This window comes from Ovis aries, chromosome 15 (assembly GCF_016772045.2).
Source record: "Ovis aries strain OAR_USU_Benz2616 breed Rambouillet chromosome 15, ARS-UI_Ramb_v3.0, whole genome shotgun sequence".
Taxonomy (NCBI): Eukaryota; Metazoa; Chordata; class Mammalia; order Artiodactyla; family Bovidae; genus Ovis; species Ovis aries.
The window spans coordinates 54,010,345-54,024,540 of record NC_056068.1 but is presented as its reverse complement, the minus strand read 5'-3'; the positions used below and the strand labels follow the sequence as shown (position 1 = coordinate 54,024,540).

Sequence of the window (14,196 nt, the reverse complement as noted above, 5' to 3'; positions counted from 1 at the left end):
GGCAGTGGTTCGAAACCAGAATGATCCTAAATCCCTCAACCTTTTATTTCTTTTTTAAACAAATCTCTCAAGAATAAATTCTAAAACAAGACTTAATTGGCATGTTTCCTAGATTTGAAACATCTGCTTAAGTAAACAAGCATTACACTAGTATGACTGTAGACTGATGCCCCTAAAGAATCTAAAAGGGTTGGATTTTCTTGTTAACAGTACTAATGTTCTTAGAAAACTGCTTTGAAACCTGAGTGAAAGTCACTCAGTCGTGTCTGACTTTGCCATCCCATGGACTATACAGTCCATGGAATTCTCCAGCCTAGAATACTGGAGTGGGTAGCCTTTCCTCCTCCAGAGGATCTTCCAACCCAGGGATCGAACCCAGGTCTCCGGCACTGCAGGCGGATTCTGTACCAGCTGAGCCACAGGGAAGCCCAAGAATACTGGAGTGGGTAGCCTATCCCTTCTCCAGCGGATCTTCCCGACCCAGGGATCCAACCCAGGTCTCCCGCATTGCAAGCGGATTCTGTACCAGCTGAGCCGCAAGGGAAGCCCAAAATGTAACAGTAGATTAAAGAACTTTTCTTGCCTTTTAAAATTTTGCTGTTTTATCTTGCCCAGCATCTGTTTGGTTTAAAAAACAAACAAACAACAACAACAACAACAAAACATCTCAGATATTCCTCTGTAGAACTACCCTCCTCTGCTATCAATCTACTGTAGAATTAACCCCACTTCCAACTCCAAGGAGGATCATGTGACTCAGGTCAGGTCAGCCCTGATCACTCCCTCCCCCTGACCATAACAACACAATTAGGATCTATGGAAAACCTAGAAGTTGTATTAAATAGTCAATTAAATTCTTTTCCCCCCCTACTGGCCCAGAACCTGGAAGGACATAGGGCTGCTGTCATCTTTACACCATATTGAAACCTGAGATGAAAACTGCAAGAGAGCAGAGTTCAGCAGTGTGGAGCAAGACAGAAATAAGGTACTGCAAGAGTAGGCTAAGAGATACAAACTATGTACAAAATAGATAAGCAACAAAGATACAGTGTATCGCAGAGGGAATTATAACCATTATCTTGTAACAACTGTTCATGGAGTATAACCTGCAAAAAGCAGAATCACTCTGCTCTACACCTGAAATTAACATTAAGTCAACTATACTTTAATAAAAAAAATGAAAGTCCTGCCTAAGGAATTTTACTCTGTTAGTACGACAAAATCCTACCTAAAATGAGAATAGTGACAGACACCAACCCCATCCTGATAGAACTGTTGAAGATTAAAACTAAAGAACACTTATATTGTAACTGTTCATCAAGAATTTTTCCAACTAACAGGTTAATAAATGAAAAGTAACATTCTAACTCAGCTGCAAGGTACAAAGAAATGTTTCATTTTGTTAAACATCCCCATATTTTAGAAAACGGTAATTTCCGATGGGTCAATCCATTTTTATTGATACAATTTTGAACCTCATCCTTGGTGACAGCAAGTCAAAACAACACCTCAGAACTAAAAGAAAACCAAAGCAACTTTTAGTAGTAAAGTAGGCCACTGGTGTTCTATGTTCTTCCCAAATGTTACCTTTCCTTTGCTGGTATCTAAACTTGGTCATGGGGTCGCAAACAGTCGGATATGACTGAGTGACTACAGTGAACTGAACTGAAACTTGGTCTGGCTTCTGAGGTATAAAAATGACCAAAGAGAAATGTGATGTTCCTCCTCTCTGCTGGAGAGTGACTCAGGGAGGCTGATGATGGCTATCCTCCTCCTTCCTTGCACTCCTTGCTTATTAAAACAAGAGTAACTGTGTGTCTCCTTGTATCCTGCCCACTGTGCCAATCGTCTCGCTGTTCACTGAACCCAGGGTAGGCAAGGCGTGAGCGACGAAGCAGATAGGAGGAAGCTGAAAGAAGATGCGAGGAGCCATAAGAACTGCGAACATTCTTTATTTGCAGCAGCAAGGCAGACATGCTTTATCCTCTAATGGCTGCCTCTACCACAAGACACAGCAAGGGCTTTTCAGGTGGTGCTCATATAGGCATGATGCGCATGCCCAGTGCTATAAATGATCTCAGCTGTTACGTAACCATGCATGGTCACTGTTACAGTATGTGGGGCCAGAGCAAGGGAACGTGGGGTGGGAGTGAGAGGGAGTGGGGCGAGAGAGCCTGACCACCGCCATCTTGGCTAACTGCTCTTTCCAACACCGTGGTTCTTAAATATAATGGCTCCACAAATCTCCACCATCACCAAACTAAACCACCACCCCATATACACCTTTCATGGCTCCCAAGACCACAGTGAGGTATCTTCTAAGCAAATTTTGAGTCTAATATGCATAGTTCTACCAGAGCTCTCACAAATCAACAATACAATCCATAAACTATAGCCCTATAGAAATGGGGGCAAAGGATATAAAAAGGCAGACCACCGGAAAAGAAATGGAAATGGTCAGTAACAATATAAGAAGATGTATAATCCTACTCATAAAGATATGCACACCAAAACAAATAGTCCAGCTTATGGAGACTGCAGTTACCCAAGAATGGTCCCACCAATACATCCCATCCAGTGTGATGCTGCCACTTCTCCTTTACGAAATGAGGTCTATGTTCCCTCCCCCTTAAATGACAACAGGCCTGTGACTATGGCGGAAATGATGTCATGTGACTTCTGAAGCTGAATCACAAAGTTACATGGACCTCTTTATTGGATGTTCTTTCTCAGAATTCAGTCATCCCTCGGTAAGGATCTCTAGTCTTTCCCATTCTATTGTTTTCTTCTATTTGCACTGATCACTGAGGAAGGCTTTCTTATCTCTCCTTGCTAGTCTTTGGAATTCTGCATTCAAATGGGTATATCTTTCCTTCTCCCCTTTGCTTTACACTTCCCTTCTTTTCACAGCTATTTGTAAGGCCTCCTCAGACAGTCATTTTGCTTTTTTGCATTTCTTTTTCTTGGGGATGGTCTTGATTCCTGCCTCCTGTACAATGTCACGAACCTCCGTCCATAGTTCATCAGGCACTTCTGTCTATCAGATCTAGTCCCTTAAATCTATTTCTCACTTTCACTGTATAATCATAAGGGATTTTATTTAGATCATACCTGAATGGTCTAGAGGTTTTCTCCACTTTCTTCAATTTCAGTCTGAATTTGGTAATAAGGAGTTCATGATCTGAGCCGCAGTCAGCTCCCAATCTTGTTTTTGCTGACTATATAGAGTTTCTCCATCTTTGGCTGCAAAGAATATAATCAATCTGATTTCGGTGTTGGCCATCTGGTGATGTCCAAGTGTAGAGTCTTCTCTTGGGTTGCTGGAAGAGGGTGTTTGCTATGACCAATGTGTTCTCTTGGCAGAACTCTATTAGCCTTGGCCCTGCTTCATTCTGTACTCCAAGGCCAAATTTGCCTGTTACTCCAGGTGTTTCTTGACTTCCTATTTTTGCATTCCAGTCCCCTATAATGAAAAGGACATCATTTTGGGGTGTTAATTCTAGAAGGTCTTATAGGTCTTCACAGAACTGTTCAACTTCAGCTTCTTCAGCATTACTGGTCAGGGCACAGATTTGGATTACTGTGATATTGAATGGTTTGCCTTGGAGACAAACAGAGATCATTCTGTCATTTTTTGAGACTGTATCCAAGTACTGCATTTTGGACTCTTTTGTTGACTATGATGGCTACTGCATATCTTCTAAGAAATTCCTGCCCACAGTAGTAGATATAATGGTCATCTGAGTTAAATTCACCCATTCCAGTCCATCTTAGTTCGCTGATTCCTAGAATGTCGATGTTCACTCTTGTCATCTCCTGTTTGACCACTTCCAATGTGCCTTGATTCATGGACCTAACATTCCAGGTTCCTATGCAATATTGCTCTTTCCAGCATCAAATCTTGGCAGAAAGTGAAGAAGAAATAAAGAGCCTCTTGATGAAAGTCAAAAGAGGAGAGTGAAAAAGTTGCCTTAAAGCTCAACATTCAGAAAACTAAGATCATGGCATCCGGTCCCATCACTTCATGGCAAATAGATGGGGAAATAGTGGAAACAGTGGCTGACTTTATTTTTCTGGGCTCCAAAATCACTGCAGATGGTGATTGCAGCCATGAAATTAAAAGATGCTTACTCCTTGGAAGGAAAGTTATGACCAACCTAGACAGCATATTAAAAAGCAGAGAATTACTTTGCCAACAAAGGTCAATCTAGTCAAGGCTATGGTTTTTCCAGTAGTCATGTGTGGATGAACTCTAAAGAAAGCTAAGCACAGAACTGATGCTTTTGAACTGTGGTGTTGGAGAAGACACTTGAGAGTCCCTTGGACTGCAAGGAGATCCAATCAGTCCATTCTAAAGGAGATCAGTCCTGGGTGTTCATTGGAAGGACTGATGTTGAAGCTGAAATTCCAATACTTTGACCACCTGATGCGAAGAGCTGACTGACTGGAAAAGACCCTGACGCCGGGAAAGATTGTGGACAGGAGGAGAAGGGGACGACAGAGGATGAGATGGTTGGATGACATCACCGACTCAATGGACCTGGGTTTGGGTGGACTCCGGCAGTTGGTGATGGACAGGGAGGCCTGGCGTGCTATGGTTCATGGGGTCGCAGAGTCGGACACGGCTGAGCGACTGAACTGAACGCGGTGAGGATGCCAAGCAGCCACATGTTAAAGGCTTGGCAGGTGTTCTCCTCAGTCCCAGCTGAGAGTCCAGCTATAACCTGACACACAAGCGACCATTTCAGCACCCAGCAGTTGAGATGCCAGAAATGATATCAAGTAAAGTACAGACGAGTTGTTCTCACCCACTGCGAAACAACACTTTTCAGGAGCAAAATAAATGATGATGTTTTAAGCCACAGAATTCTTTGTTTGTTACTCAGCAATATAAAACAAAGAAATCTATTAACCAAACAGTTTAGTTTCTGTCAGGGTTGATACTAGTAAGGAATATGATGGGGAAAATATAAACTGGTCCATTTTGGAAGGAGGGTGATTTAGCAACAATTACCAAAGTGTATACAACATTTGACCAAGCAATTCCACGAATCACAAAAACGTGGGCTAATATTAGTTATAAAAGCAAAAACTGAAAAACCACTCTTAAACTGTGGCATATTCATACAATGGAAAATTACCTAACCATTACAAAAACAAAGTGATAATATGAAACACAAAGAAAAGAGCAAAAAAATTTAAATGTGCACATAAATACTACTGTACACCCTCAGTGATGCAGATCAAGAGTTGGTCAACTTGTTTTAAAAGGTTCTGAAAGTAAACATTTCAAGCTTTTCAGGGTGCATTCTGTCTCTGCAAATTATTTGGGTTTAAGCATGTTTGTTTATAATCCTTTAGCCACGTCAAAATCTTTCTTATTTCATCAGTTGTTACAAAAACCAATGACCATTAGCCACAGTTTGCTAACCCTTAACGTAGAAAATCACTGAGTTATGAGACTTTTTAAAGTAGAATTTTATTTGAAAAAGTAGTCAGACTTGTTCTGAATATCTTTCCCCTTCCCTGTTCTCAATTCACTTCCTTTTCAGATCAAGCCTTTACTCTCAGCATGGGACCAGGCTAAAGGGCATGGAAGAATTAAGGCCCAGGTTAACTCAGGTTTGCTGCTTTGGCACACTGTTTTGAGGGGCAACAAAAGCAAACCTGGGAGAAAATGTTTTCCACATTTCCACAGAAGGTAAAAGTGCTGAATTATCAAATCAAGAATTTAAGCTTGAAAAATTAGGTCAGTCATTTTAAAACAAAAAAGCCCCTTCTATATTACAGAATTCTATTCTGTCTAATCTTTTGATCCCACCTGAAAGACTCATTGTGAAAAGTTTTGAAAGAACACAAAAATGCTTTAAAACTACCACTTGGGGCTACTGGATAGAAAGCAAATGATGCCAACAGGCAATGTTACGCATTTAAACAAACCATCAACTCTAAAGTCTCATAAAACACTTTATAGCTCCTGTTCCTAACTGAGAACTTTCTCTGACATAAATTACACAACCTCAGACCCAAAGCCCTCATTTTGACATTAACTCTCCTCTCACCCAAATTCAAATAAGTCCTAGAACTTAATTCAGTCACTTAGTAAGCACTAACAGCCTTCTCCACAAGAAAAGACCAAATCTATCTATAGCGCTCAACTTTCTATATTTCTTAGACATTTTGACTCTGGCTTGGTTTTTTGTTTTTTTTCTTTAATCTCCATCCTATTCACCCCCAGTCTTGGAGGAAAGTCCAAACTTGCCCTTTCCCCCCATGATTCTTGAGAAGAGTTGCTCTAACAGGTCTTTGCAGTGACAGATCCAGTGTTGTTCTGGGTGAGTGTCTCGCTCATCCTCCCTCTCTTATTCCCCTTTCTTCTATTTTCCTTGCCAGACTATGCTAGGAACTGTGGGGATACAAACATGGGATTCCCTAGGTTCAGAGTACGTAATCTTTCTAAAGAACTGGAGTTTGTGCACACCAAAGAAAGCTAGTCTGAGGTAAAAGTATCCAGCATATACTTTCAAAGAGCATTTAATTAACGAACCGTTACTACAGAAATGTAAGACCGAACAAGACAGACACAGAACTGTACAGGATGACCTGGAGGATAAACACTGGAAGACAGAAGACAGCTTCAGTGGCCCAAGTACAGACCAACATCGTGCTTGCAATCTGCTTCAAAATAATCGGGGTGAGGCAAGTAGTTAGGCATATAGATAAAAAAAAGACCTACCATGAGGTGACAGTTATTGATGGTTATTACCAATAACAAGTAATAGGTACTTGGGAGTTTATTATCCCACCCTCCTGTATGTATGCATTTCAATATACATCGATACATAAAATATACATATAGATACTTCATTATTCATTGAAATTTCCATAATAAAAAAGTTTTAAAATAGTATCAATAAGAACAGAAAGGATAAGACTATGCAGGAGCACAAAGACAAAATTGGGCTTAATGGGGATACTAATTAAATAACGGATATGGTTGAGGACAAACAGAAGATTGTTAAAAGAAATAAAGGCGTTAAAGGATCCCTAGAGAAATAAGAACGAATCAATAAAAGTGCTAGGACAACAGAGTAGCCATCAGTAAAGGGAAAGGGAAGGAAAGAAAAGAAAATGTACATATATCAAATTTCAGATGGCTTAAATACATTCAAATGTAAATAATTAAAGCATAATAAAAGTTCCAAAAGGAACCAAGAAAGATTATTTTATAACCTCAAAGGTCTAAGAATGACATAAAACTCTGAAGCTATAAAAAGAGGGGGGGGGAATCAATAAAATTTCCTACATAAAATGTTTTTAAATTATGCATGACAAAAACTATCATATGCAAAGTCAAAGAAAAAAATCAACCTAACAAAAAAATTTCAATTCTTATAACAAAGACGATTTCACTAAAACATAAAGAGTTCATATGGGAATCCCCTGGTGGTCCAATGGTTAAGACTCTGCTTTCATTGACAGGGGCCTGGTTTTAATCCCTAGTCAGGGAACTAAGATCCCACAAGCTATGAGGCACAGCCAAAAATAAAATAAAACTGTTCATAGAACAAAAAGCCCAACAACCCAACAGAAAAACTGACAAAGAATATTAACAGATTAATTCACAGAAAATACGAACAGCACTTAAGAAGAGATTCTCAACCTCACTCATAAGAGAAATGCAACTTAAAACTACACTAAAATTGGCACAGATCACAAAGTCTGATAACATATTCAGAGACAAGCAGCGGCAAGACAGACACTTTCCTGAAAAAAGTATAAGTGGTAAAACCTCTAAAAGATGGCACAATTACAAATGCATATATGTTACCTCCACACGTGTATTAAAAATACACTTGCAGATATACAATATGATACATGTAATACAATACCAGCAAAAACTGGAAATAAGTTAAATGTTCATCAGTAGGGGACTACTGATGTGTTTATATATATCCTACATTGGAACAGTATCGGACCATAAAGAATAAACTATGTGGCAGTTTTCTGAGCACTGATAGGTAACAATCTGTACAATACACTATTAGTTTTTTTAAAAATAGTACAGTTTATACATTATGTTTAACAAGTGATCACTTGTGTTTAACAGGAAAAAAGAATATAATTACGTAATGATAGGAGAAGCATAAAATATAATTGATAACACTGGCTGTCCAAGCAAAGGGAAAATGGGTATTTGGGACACAGAGTGGTATGAAGGCTCTTCACTGTATCCTCTTATATACTGCTGAGTTGTAATCCATATGAATATATTATGTTTTTTTTTAATAAAACTAAATTTACATTTTTTTAAAAAAGAGATGGCAACCAACCCTCAAGCCTGGGTATCTATGACAGCCATTACCAGAAGCAGTGTGACATTGTGCTAAGGGAGTCAGTAATCCTGAACTTGAGGGTGGTTCTAACCACTTACTAGTGAGTAAGTCACTGAGTCCCTCTGAACCTATTTCCTTGTCCATAAACTAGAAACATTTCCTGCATGCTTACCTCTGTGGGTTATTTTAAGGATCAAATGAAATTATGGATATAAAAGCTCTCTGAAAAATTAAAGTATTTTACAAATATAAAGTATGAACAGAAATACAGATGTCAAGAAAGGGATGTGGTTAGTGTTAAGTTGACAACTTGATTTAGGCATTTTCTAATCTGAAGTAAAGAGACAGATTTAGAATCTATCTATCTAAATAGAGATAATAAAGTCACAGACGTATAATATAACAGATCTCCAAAGAAAAATGTTAAATAAATACAATTATAGAACTGAAAAGGATCCTGAAAGTCATCTAAACCTTTGCTATGCAGTATTACCTGGGAACCTGGAAACACAGAATTTCAGGTCCCACTATGGACCTGACTCAATCAGAAACTACATTTTAATAAGCTCCCCTGGTAGTCTGTTTTGCTAAGCATTAATCTAAGCCACTTAATTTATTTTTTAGATAATAAAATTAAGGCCCTAAGTGAAGGGGCCCACCCATGTTTACGCTGTTAGTGAACAGCAAATTCAAGGTCTGCACCAGGTCTGATCCCCTGGGCTATGTGTGCATGCGTGCACGTGCACCATGCATGCGCTTCCTTGTTTCAAAACCTCTGAGACATCCTCGCCAGGCAGATACCCCATGCCCCAACGCTCATTTCAGATCAGCGATCCAGCCCATCAATTCTTCCTTCATAATATCTCTGGCATATGTTTCTTCTTTTCCACACTTTTCAGTTATTTTCCTAAAGCTATCATTGCTTATACTATGAAAAACCAGCTTCCTTCTTGTACATGTATCGACTTCCTCTTCTGCAAACAAGAGCTCACTTACAAACTGTAAGTTCTATATGATTCTTTAAGAAAGTACACGCTATTATGCTTTTTCTTGGGGAGGCAGGGCGCGGGAGGGGCGAAGGTGACGGGTATATCGGATCTTAGTTCCCCAAGCAAGGGTTGAACCCATGCCCTCTACAGTAGAAGCACAGAGTCCTAACCAGTGGACCACCAAGGAATGACCTATTATGCATTAAATGTTAACATACTAATTACAGGCAGAATCTATGTTTAAAATCTACCAAGATTAGCAAACTAACTTCATAATTCTAACTCAGAACCTTCATGTTTTCATTTCCATTATTTCTTCCCATTACCCCTTCTTCTTTGCCCCAGAACTAACCCAGGCTTCATTTATCTAATAAGGTCTTCCCACTGTAATCAAGTTTACTAAGTAAATCTGAAGGCCTTAAATCTTCTTTCCAGTACCATCTTCGATCCCAATCTGTTTCAATAAACTCACAATATTCACAAACATCCTCATGTCTTTATAATTCTCTCCCATACACTGTACCCTAAGAAACCAAAGTATCTGAACATTTCCTGAGCACTCATGATGTGCCAGGATCTACACAATGAAATAAAAGGCCAAATACCTCTGACTGCCTCTCCTACACAAATTCAGTAAGATTAAGAGCCCTGGTCTCTGCCCCATTTCCACATCTACACCAAGAAGCTTTGACTTTTTTAAGACCAAATAATATGGAACGACTTTGATAGATGCTCAGGCCCAAGAAAAATAGATGAACAGGCAGATTAAGCCACCTATAACATGAGGACTAGCTCCTGTGCCACAGCCAGCACCCTGAAGCACTAGGGTGAACAGTTCCAGAGACTACCAGCCACAAACTGAGTTCAATTAAATCAACCCGAGAAAAACAAAGGGCATGTGCTTCTGTCCAAAATCAGATTGGAGCTATTTATTTCAATTTTATCAAACATTGGTTTTGTGTTGTGGTATAAACTTAGCTTAGGTTTGATTCCCAGCTCTGCTATCTCACTTCAAAGTGAAAGTTGCTCAGTTGTGTTCAACTTTGAAGTCCATGGAATTCTCCAGGCCAGAATACTGGAGTGGGTAGCCTTTCCCTTCTCCAGGGAATCTTCCCAATCCAGGGATTGAACCCAGGTCTCCTGCACTGCAGGCGGATTCTTTACCAGCTGAGCCACAAGGGAAGCCCAAGAATACTGGAGTGGGTAGCCTATCCCTTCTTCAGGGGATCTTCCCAACCCAGACCCAGGGAATCGAACTGAGGTCTCCTGTACTGCAGGCGAATTCTTTACCAACTGAGCTATCACTTGGGTATGTAATTAATCTCTCACCTTCAGACACCTCATCTGTAAAATGGAGCTAGTAACAGCTTCTACCTGATAGAGCTGTAATGAAGAGTAAATGAAAAGAAAGTGAAAGTGTTTGTCACTGGGTCATTGCAACCCCATGGACCGTAGCCTGCCAGGCTCCTTTGTCCATGGAATTCTCCTAGCAAGAATAGTGGAGTGGGTAGCCACTCCCTTCCCCAAGCCATTCCCTTCTCCAGGGGATCTTCCCAACCCAGAGATCCACACCTAGGTCTCCTGCATTGCAGGCAGATTCTTTACTGTCTGAGCCACCAGGAAAGCCCTGAAGAGTAAATGGAAGAACTGCAAAGCATAAAGACACAGTATTGTCACATATGATAGTTCAATAATATTACCATTATCACCAATCACCGTACAGCTGCTTCAGCTTTTAGTGGTCAGTTTACCTGTAGCTTCAAAATCTATCCACCTAGCCTGAGCAATACAGATTTATGAAGGCAGAGATAACGATGAAACTGGAAAACTATGTTTTAAATCCAAGAAGCTAACAGAGTGAGGTAGTGGGAAAAGCTCTGAATTTAAAGCCAAAATAGCTGGAGCATGAACTCTAGCTCTTCACTGTTCTTTTCTGGGCCTTGATTCTCTCACCTGTTATGTAGGGGAGATGGTTCTAACTACTGTGGCTAAAAATACTATGAAAATGGTTCTAAAGACATTAGCTACTAAAAACAGAAGACAGCATGACATAAGACAAAAAGATAAGGACTTATATTTTGTCACAACTCTTGGCCCTTTTGTAGCCTCAATGACCATACGCTCCTTAAGAACCAGAACTGTCTTTTTATCCCAAGCACAGCTACACAGATATTCAGTAAATGTCTGTTGAAGGAATAAAGAAATGATGAAGGATGACTATCTCACACTGCCTCTCAGCTCAGGCCTCAGTCTCCCTTACTTAGAAACTTCATCAGCAGTCTTCTCACCACTCTCTACTCCACCGCTTTTCTCATCACTGGTCTTTCCTCAAAACTCTCCTCCCCTCCTCACAGCACACCGCCAAGGGTAGATGGCACCACAATCACGGCACCAAGATTAGCTCAGACAAAAACCATCGATGGATGATAAACCTCATGGGGAGTGACAGGATATAAGCATGGTCTCAAAGTGTCTCCCCAACAGTTTGTTTATTAGTTAGTTGCAAGGGCAGACACACATAAACAGAATTCCACATTTGAGAAATCAGATAATATCTTGACCAAGTGTCCAAAATAAACATCACCAGTAAGGGACAAATGGACATCACATGCCTCAGAAGTGATACCCTATGAAGGACACATTACCAAGTGTGAAACTTCAATTGAGAGGATGCATAAGCTGAATCTAACCATGAGGAAACACCAGATACACAGAAAACGAATAGTCTACTTTACAAAGGGAGGAAGCGGTCTACCTGTGTTATGGCATCAACACTAAAAAGAGACAAAGAAAAGTTGTAGAAATGTTCCACCTTAAAGAAGAGATAAAACAACTATGGAATATCTGACTCGAGACTGGAGAAGGAACTGGTGAAGGAAATTTTCTATTAAGGACATTATGGGATCAACTGACAGAATATGAACCACAGATTAGATGAAAAGCATTATATCAATGTTAATTTTCTGAAACTAAAAACTATAGTTTGGATATAAAAGAGAACACACCTGTTCTAGGAAATATACACTGAAGTATTTAAGGTCATGAAGTATGTAACTTCCAATAATTCACATACCAAGAAACCTTATCTATATCTGTATACACCTAGGAAGAGAGAGCTTGTAAATGATAAAGCAAATGGAATGTTAACAATAGATAACTCTGGGTAAAGGGTATAAAGGTGTTCTTGTATAAGTTTTGCTTTTGCAGTTTTTCAATAAGCTTGTAATTCTCTCCAAACAAAACAGTTTAAAAAAGCAAAGAAAAAAGGACTAGCTTATACTAGCAGTAAGACCAGAAAAGGTATAAAAGGTATAGAGATTGAGAAGGAAGAAATAAAACTGTCTTTGTTCAACAGACGATATGATCATCTGTGTAGAAAAATCTGAGAAAATCCACCAAAAACTCCTGGATATACCAGCAACAAACAAGTAGAATTTCCATTTAGAATCATAATATCATTAACATTAATGCCCCTTCAAAGTGAAATCAGTCGCATCGATAAAAGCTATCTGACTCTTTGCGACCCCATGAACTATAACAGTCCATGGAACTCTCCTGGTCAGAATACTGCAGTGGGTAGCCTCTACCTTCTCCAGGGGATCTTCCCAACCCAGGAATCGAACCCAGGTCTCCCACATTGCAGGCAGATTCTTTACCAGCTGAGCCACCAGGGAAGCCCCAAATGAAATACCTGGGTATAAATCTAACAAAACAGGAACGAGATCTACAGGAAAACTATACAACTCTAAATGAATGATAGCAAAGAACAACTAACTACATTGAGAAACACTATATACAGTCATGGATAGGAAGATGAAATATTGTCAAGATGTCAATTCTTTCCAATTTGGTCTATAGATTCAATGCAATCCCTATTAAAACTCCAGTGAGATATTTTTTTTGTGAACACTGACAAACTGAATAAACAAGTAAATCAAAGGAGCAGAATAGAGAGCTCAGAAGGAGACCACATAAGTACAGCCAGCTGATCTTTGACAAAGGAGCAAAGGCCATACAACAGAGCAAAGATGGTCTTTTCAACAAATGATGCTGAAATAACTGGATTTCACGCAAAAAAAAAGAATCTAGACACAAACCTTACACCTTTTATAGAAACCAACTCAAAATGGACCATACACTTAAAGGTAAAAATGCAAAACTATAAAATTCAGAGCAGATAACAGAAGAAATCTAGGTGACCTTGGGAATGGCAACTACTTTTCAGATATAACACCAAACACTCTCTCCATGAAAAAAATAATTGATAAATCATACTTCATTAAAATTTAAAACTTCTGTTCTCTGAAAAACAATGTCAGAAGGATGAGAAAGCAAGCCACAGAGGAAAATATATGCAAAAGACACACCTCACAAAGGACTGTTACCCAAAATATACAAAGACTTGTAAAACTCAACAATAAAAACACAAAAACCTGAATCAAAAATAGGCCAAAGACCTTAACAGACACCTTACTAAGTAAGATACATAGGCAGCAAATAAACATGGAAAGAGGTTTCACATCATTTTTCACTAGGAAAATGCAAACTATAACAACATGATACCACTACACACCTAGACTGCCAACTAGGAAGGATCTGAGTCAGTATTTGAATCCAAGCATTTGGCTCTAAAAAACAATATTCTTCACTACTGTGGTACACATGGTAGAAACTGAAAAATAAAATAAAGTCTGTTAAACAAATGATAGTGTAGAACAGAGGTGAACACAATATTTGTGGAATAAAAATGATAGGGACAAAAAGGAAAGCAACTGACAAGTGAGGAAATGGAGGCACACAGAGGTTCAAGATATGTAGATACAGAAAACCCAACCTTTTCACTGTGAAGTCAAGAACTAAAGACCAGAACA

General features: G+C 39.3%; 1 protein-coding gene across 6 annotated transcripts in view; it reads right to left on the bottom strand.

The window, feature by feature from the left end:
• UVRAG (UV radiation resistance associated) overlaps positions 1-14,196 on the bottom strand; it is a 321,480-nt gene that overhangs the window by 294,943 nt on the left and 12,341 nt on the right. The window contains exon 1 of one of the 6 annotated variants that reach the window (XM_060399451.1): positions 3,112-3,433. The exons of the other annotated variants lie outside the window; for them this stretch is intronic. The gene's annotated coding sequence lies outside the window, so the exon portion shown is untranslated. Of the gene's footprint in view, positions 1-3,111; positions 3,434-14,196 lie in introns of those variants that run through there. 6 annotated transcript variants of the gene reach the window in all.